Source organism: Tasmannia lanceolata, unplaced genomic scaffold, assembly GCF_043159265.1.
Source record: "Tasmannia lanceolata isolate RefF3 unplaced genomic scaffold, GAP_Taslan_0.1 ptg000002l, whole genome shotgun sequence".
Taxonomy (NCBI): Eukaryota; Viridiplantae; Streptophyta; class Magnoliopsida; order Canellales; family Winteraceae; genus Tasmannia; species Tasmannia lanceolata.
The window spans coordinates 53,611,113-53,618,961 of NW_027518679.1; the positions used below are offsets into that span (position 1 = coordinate 53,611,113).

Genomic DNA, 7,849 nt, shown 5'->3' on the forward strand with positions numbered 1-7,849 from the left:
ATGGTAGATGAGATCCATGAGCAATTTGCAAACTCTCGTGTTCGTTTTCATCACGTGCTAAGATGACGCGGATATATTAGCTTGGGCGGGTAGAGAAACTCGACAGATCTTTGATCCCCCTGGGCCTTTATTGTTTTTTGTTTGTATTCATTCCCTGGCCTTTATTGTTTTTGTTTGTTTTTCTGACTTTTTGTTCTCCTTCTGTTTAGACCTCCTCAGTCGCGACCTCCTATCTTTATTTTAATAAAGTTCTTCTCACCATTAAAAAAAAGGACCATGAAGGACCATAGTAAGAAATCGCATACATAACAGTAAGAACAAATGTTAGTTAAGCAAATTATCATGGCATTGCAAAAAAAAATGATGAGGCTGATGCAAAAGACAGATTTGAACCATTTAGTAACCAACATAGAAGTCACAGATATTTCTACAAAACTCAAAATTGTAGCAAAGCAAAAATGCTTGGAAGCACAACTATGATGGAAAAGAATGCAAGAAGCTGTAGTATGAAAAGAGTTGTGAGGCTACAAGGAAATTTCTAATACTCTGGTTTAGTATCCATTTTCAGTTTAGGTGTCTCATTATTTGAATTACAACGACCACCCCAAAATCTTTTACTGTGTAAGGAATCAAAAGAATGAGTCAATAGAGAGAGAAAAGGTCAACTATATTCAACGCCAAAATCAATTCCAAATGCTGCCACCAATCCTCAATCGGTTGTTGTACTGTTTCGAGTCTAAGAATTATGGCGGTATACTCCCATCCATAACACCAGGTCCTAACAGATGCCCGATATCTCCAAAATCAGCAGGTCCTAACAGATTCAAGATATCTCCAAAATCATCTTCCGCATCTTGTTGCCCTAGATCATTCTGATGGATTAGATGCTGAAAAGTTTGCGTGCCCTCATTTAACTCCTCAGCACCTACCACTTCAGGCTGACGGATTAATTGCTGATAAGTTTGTGCGTACTCAGTTAACTCCTCAGTACCTACCACTTCAGGCTGACGATTTCCCATAAGTTCTTTGTCAGTCAACCTCAGAACTTGTCTTTGCAAGTCATGAATTTGTTGTCTCAAACCCCGATTCTCTTCTTCCAATTCCAGAATCCTCCCACAGCTGCCCCTTATTGGATCATCCATTCTTTGTTGAGCTTGTTGTTTCAAGTTATCAAAAAACTGTTGAGTTTGTTGAGGATTTGTCCCAACTACATAATCCATCTGCTTATTTATGCTGGCCAATCCATAAATTTCATGGATCGACCAAAAATCATTTCTTTTAAATGTTGAAAAAACAAATAAAGACTACAACCCTCGCAGTGCTTCCTTTTAAGAACCTTGCAAGCTCCACAATTGGCAGCCATACCTGCAGAAAATAATAAAAACATTTAGATAAGGATGTTGTTGACCAAACTATCAATAAAAATCCATGCTAAATGTGGTATTAAAAATTTCGTATATTGTTAATATACAAAACTGGAAACAAATACAGGTATTTGAATTGTTAACCGAGCCGGTGTGGGCTGTTTAGCACTTAAACAAACAACACAATTGACAATGGTATCATTCCAAAAGATCTTATATTCTTTTATTGTGATTTAAAAAGTAACCGCAAGTGCACGGATCGCGTGTAGTTACGGGTCGAACTCAGGGAAGAGAATGTAGACTTTCTATTTTTATATTATTTAGAAATAAAAGTATAATAAGTTATTGCCTGGCATGGGTCTCAGGATTTCCGTGGATTTACCTCGGAGCCAACAACTTACTATAAATTTAATCCTTAAACAAAACAAAGATCGAAACTAACTTTAATCTGATTATTACTTTATTTCCTATATCTAGGCAAAGTGAACCAAAGATTTAATGATTCTATTAAGTACATACTAAATAAGAAAGATCGGTTCTAATTAATGAAATAAATCAGTTCTAATTAACAAACAAATTAAAACTATTATAATTAGAAAATCAAAAACTAAAATATAAATTTTAGAATCTGGAATTAAAAATACTGTTTACTAAAACAGTCATATCTTACTCATCTGAACTCGGAGATGCTTATGAATTTTGTTGCTTGCAGCTTGTTTATACCATTATTCATCAAAATCAACTATGATTATAGAAGATGTTTCATCATTTTTAAGGCACTTATGAACTTCACATGCCTCTACAATATTTGTTTTGGATAGACAGTTGAGTGTAGTGAAGGATGGTAAATTCTATGTTGCATGGATTCTTTACCCCACTATGCCGAATCCGTGTCGACACGTCTCCACATGCAAATTGGACATGGATTCTCGTGAGACACATCCGGATTCTTATCGTAGCCGTGTCCCGCACGAATCCTGTTTTTTTCCGGGGCCGATTCATCGTTGTCTCTTTTCCATAAGAATCCTGTTTTTCGGGAGAATCCGATTCATTGTTTTCTCTTTTAAAATGCGAATCATGTATATTTTCCCTTTAAATGTGTTTTCTTAACTTTTTTTTTATACGAAAGCACAACGCGCACTCTTTCAATAAAAACTCCAGAGCACAACCCCTTCCTCTTTTGACTCTCTTAATACAAAACTCGCAACAACCCTCTACCCTCAAATTTTTCATGAATATATATATATATATATGAGAAAACGGTTCCTACACATATGTGTAGAGAGTTCTCTACACACTAGCTTAAAATACAGTGGGGGCCCACATTGTTTGGGTGATCCAAGCCATCCATTTTAAAGGCCCTCTCATAGATAGGGTGTCTACAAAAAATCAGATCCATAGGATCATCCCAACCCTACGATTTGTGGAGGTAAAATGGATGTCTTTAAACCTTTACAAATTAGTCCATTTTTTGCCTCCACAGTTCGAATGGTTAGGATGATCCTATGGATCTGATTTTTTGTGGACACCCTATCTATGTGAGGGCCTTTAAAATGGATGGCTTGGATCACCCAAACAATGTGGCCCCCACTGTATTTTAAGCTAGTGTGTAGATAACTTATCTACACATATGTGTAGGAACCGTTTTCTCTCTCTCTCTCTCTCTCTCTCTCTCTCTCTCTCTCTCTCTCTCTCTCTCTCTATATATATATATATATATATATATATATATATATATATATATATATATATATGCACACACACACACACATATTCATATTTAAATTTTTAATTTTGAAAATTTTATTTTATTTAAAAAATACTGAATCCGAATCCTACTTTTTGGGGCTTGCCGAATCCAAGACCTCGAATCCGTGTCGGATCCCGACACGCGAATCCGAATCCATGCAACATAGGGTGAATTAGATCACAAAAATTCAACTCCAAAAAACAAGAAAGAAAAAGTATCTTTATTCCATTTAATTTGGTGTTTAAGTGGCTATAATATGGGAACAAGGAGGTGTAAGCGATGTCTTTATTGTCTTGGAATAAATTGTCAGTCTATTTATGTATAAATTGAAGTTACAGCCATAATCATGCCTATTGGAAGGGCGTGCATTTTGTTTTGGTTTTGATCATAGCATAGATCTGCAACATAGATTCAGCTCTCTCTCATACTTGTACATATGTTTTAATTTTTTTTTGTATGGAGCTGATTTTTTTTATATACCCTGCTTGTTATCCTTCATTGGCTGTTTCAATTCCCAAATGTGACAAGGCATTAACATTCAAAGAGGAAAAAGAAATGAAGTAAAGTATGCACATACCTTTTTTTTTCCTATATCACCTGATCCTTATAGCTAGTTAGCCTGCAACCAATAAAAAAATGTGGTTATAAGAAGGGAGATGGTATTTTAGAGATTTTATATGGTGTGAGCCCACATAGTCCGGTATTTTCCAAAAAGTATTGTACATCATACACCATTGGATGATCTAAACCGTCTATTTGATGTGCCACAATGTAAATACATTGTGCCCCCAAAATCATTTCTATAGGATGATCCCAACCCTCTGTGGGACCCTCGAAGGAAACGGCGAGATGAAACCCCGCGGCCTCTCGATCTCCACAAGAGTTGGAGGGCTCCGTGCGGCTCTTTAAATGTTGCTGCTCTCGCAATCTAAGAATAATGGCGTGCGATACCACTGGATTTGGGATCAAATGACCCGAAATCAAGTCGTACCTAAATTAATGTCCCCCATACAGATCCAAGGAATCCGATGGGAATAAAGATAAGAGTCGCCATCTAGGATTAAGGCCTAGAACCCATAAACTCTGTACTGAATGAAGGCATGTCGACGTTTCCAAAGTGAAGGGTTCGAGCCTGGTTACGAATGGGGAAGGTGTTAGGCACCCCATTCGCCTGAGAAACTCGGTCTCTAATGCCATTTTTATTAGTTTTAAGGAATTTTAGGCGAAAAGGCGTAAAATGGTAACAACCATCTCCAAACGAACGATTTATCTACAAAAAAAGTGGTCCCATTTTGATCAACTCGCGTGCAACCCCAACGTTGCATGACCCTAATACCTGTCTCCAACTACGGCTAAACAAGTATAATGCTAGGAAAGTAGTAACCAAACACATGCTGATAAAGATAAACATGCAATCAGGCAAGAGATAGTTCTGAGCAATAAGCAATCAGAGCAGTAAAGTAAGCACACAAGCATGCATCACTAAGTAGGAGATAAGACTAAGCAGCAAATAATCAAAGAAAGTAAACACACTAACATGCACCTAACTACGCAGAAGATAGTGCAAAGCAGTAAACAACCAAAGCAGTAGAATAAACACCCTAGCATGCGAGCCTATGCAAAAGATAACAGTAACCAATCACATGCTGGAAAGTAAGCAAGCTGAGAGTAAACACACAAGAAACTAAAAACAAACACACAATAAGTCAAAAGATGCAAGAAAGAAAAGAAATTGGGAAATAGACTGTGTGCAAGGACCAGAAATGCCAGGGAAAAGAAAAGGGGACATACGATAGGCTCAGGGGGCGATTCTAAAATAATCAAGCCCAGTGATTCTTATCCTCTAAAGATGGAAAAAATCTCAGTCTCGCGATCGTTATAGCCTATCATTGGGCTCAACGAGGACAATCCCTGCGAAGGGGCCACGCTACGTCATCCCCTAAGGGCTCACGAGGACAATCCCTAGGAGGGGATCACGCTACGTCATCGCTCGTCCCAAAACCAGATAAAACATCGGAAAACCGATGCAAGACGGAAACCGCGATAAAAATCGGAAATGGAATGAAAATAGGGCTCTGAGTGACCTTGCAATCACCATCCTTGGCCCATTTTTTTTGTTTTTGTATTTTTCGTGTTTTTGTTATTTTTATTGTTTTTGTTGTTTTTGGAAAAAGGGAATCGACGCGACATGAAAGGGGATTCAACCAAAAAAAGGGGACTGCTACTTTTCTATATGCCTAAGACAGACACGCTATTCTAAAAACTCGCAAACTCAACTATCAAGTCCAAGGGGAGTGTCGATAAGCAGGGTTGTCCCATAAGTTTGTGATCAAAATGCCTATGTGTGATCATTCCGAAAGATATTGGTACCGAAAGATATTGGTAAGGTTAACCTTACCAAGAAACTCCGATAAAGTGGGTCATATAAGCCATGCAAGCCCCGAGGAACTTACAAGTGAAATTATATCATCCCCTAATATAGGCCTTTCTACCACAAACGAACGGAAAGGACCTAATCACAACGCCCTCCCAAACTCAATAATTGCTTTACAAACCAAGGAGTCTTTTCATTAAGGCAGACACTACCCTCTTCTGAAATTGCCCATCAAAATGAGGCTAATCCAGATACCTTGCAAGAGGAGGTTGTTTTCATAAACAAAACAGCTATGTGATTAACCTAAAACAGAAAGATATACTATACTACCACCATTGATCACTGTCTAGACCTATAAACACCATTTCTCAAGGAAGGTAAATGGATGGCAGAGATAGCAGAAATCAAAAGTACAAGGAAAAAGTGCAACTCAAATAAGCTACTAATGTGTACATGGTACCATGTTTTTACACTGGCCTGAATTAAGCTAGTCTTCTCTTCCCTAATCAGCTATTGAGCTTTCTCAAAATTGCAATAGCCTTTGACAGCTTGCCTTATAGAGAGAAGACGAGCGGATTTACTCCATTATTAAAACATGGTGGTAAAGATACCGACCTTCTGAGAATGGAACTGAGTCTTCCAAGACTACATTAAACCCTCTGGTCTCTTATTGCCGAGATGGCCTTCCCAAAATTATTAACAGTTCCAAGAAGAACCTTAATAATCTGGTCATAAAAAGAGACATAATGGCCTAGTGTAATTATGATGACTGGGCAATGTTGATATTGGAAATCAATAGGAAAATCAACCTAAATGGGTAAGGTAAACTAAGATTAGGCCTCCCATAGGAACCAAAAAAGAAAAAAATAAATAAAGTTTAGATCCTCGGTGGAGCAACCAGAGATGGGAGTAAAATGGCGAATTAAAAATCAAACTCTCAGAGAGAGAAATAAATCAAAAGCTTGCAGATGTGATCACAAACAAAATGAGGAAAAAGGAACAGCACATCACATTTTGGAGGTAATAAAAAGTAATAGAGAGAAGTTGATGTACCTAGCTTTTGTTGCGACAAGAACTGACCGTGAGATTGGCCAGAATTGATAGGGAATTTGCGGCCGCGCTCTCTTTTCGACAACATCCGGGTGACCCGCAAGCTTCCGTTTCTTCTCAAATTAACCACAACGAGGATAGGGACTTTGAAATGGTAGGGCTTCAGCAGAAATAAGATAGAGGTGTTGAAGGCAAGGTTTGTAAGAAATTGGTAAATAGATCTTGGGTTTTGGAGATGTATGTTGGGGAAGACGATGGCTGAAATTAATGGAGATTTGGATGGAGAAACAGGGTCATGGCTAAGGATCCAGGGCCAAAGCAAAAGGGGTTTGGTTTCAATGGAATTGGAGAAGAGGGTCTGATGAGGTAATGAGGGTGATAGAGGAGGAAGTGGGTTTGATGGTGATGAAAATGGGAGGGGTAGAGATGATGGAGATTGGTGGTCTCTTCCCGGATTCCGGCTAGGTCGGCCGGAGAAGATGACTGAAATGGGTTAATGGAAATGGAAAAGGGGTGAGTGAAGAGGTGGTGGCTGTTGAGGGGGGTCGGATTTGCAGAGGTGGTGATGGAAGGGGTAGGTTGGCCAGAGAAAATGGAGCCTTCGGCCTCCTCCCTCCCTCTCTCTCTCTCTCTCTCTCTGGCTGTTGAGGTGGGTCGGATTTGCAGAGGTGTGATGGAAGGGGTAGGTTGGCCAGAGAAAATGGAGCCTTCGGCCTCCTCCCTCTCCCTCTCTCTCTCTCTCTCTCTCTCTCTCTCTCTCTCTGTATATCTTTTAGAAAATGAGAGCCCCCTCTCCCTTTTTCTCTATTCGGCTCTCTGTTGCAGCTTAGCAAACCCTAGTTCGGTTTCTTTTATGGCGTGAGGGGGATTGTGCTGATATTAGCACCCCTAAGCTTTGATAATTACACACACCCATTCATTTCATCCTTTCCCCTTTGGTTAGATGTGCATGATAATTGGTATGACCACACCCATGATTTGATAAACCACCCTTCTTTTATATGGGAAATGATACATTTCGCCCATTCTATTCCATGGACAGCCCCTATGGTGCATTTATGACTACTCTTTTAACCTATAGGGGGGTTCAAGTAAAAGGCAGGGAAGTGAACAAAAGATAATGATATATTTGCCTCCTCTTTCTTCCTTGGACAGCCCTCTTTAGAGTATTTTCTACAGGGTGGTCTAAGCAAGAAAAGGGGAAGAGTGAATTACTTTTCCCTTATATCTTTTCGTAGGGAAATGAAACTGGCACATCCATATTTTGATAATTACACTCTCTCTGCTTATCTTTTCTCATTTGTGGAGTGC

The 7,849-nt window shown here is 39.1% G+C and overlaps 1 long non-coding RNA gene across 1 annotated transcript; it reads right to left on the reverse strand.

Annotated features, from left to right (window-relative positions):
- Window positions 1–370: 370 nt before the first annotated feature.
- Window positions 371–7,335, reverse strand: LOC143878860 (uncharacterized). The gene is made up of 3 exons (XR_013251094.1): window positions 6,542–7,335; window positions 3,692–3,733; window positions 371–1,365 (listed from the first exon to the last, which is right to left on the reverse strand). It is a non-coding gene; the product is annotated as an uncharacterized LOC143878860 (long non-coding RNA).
- Between the last annotated feature and the right edge of the window lie 514 nt (window positions 7,336–7,849).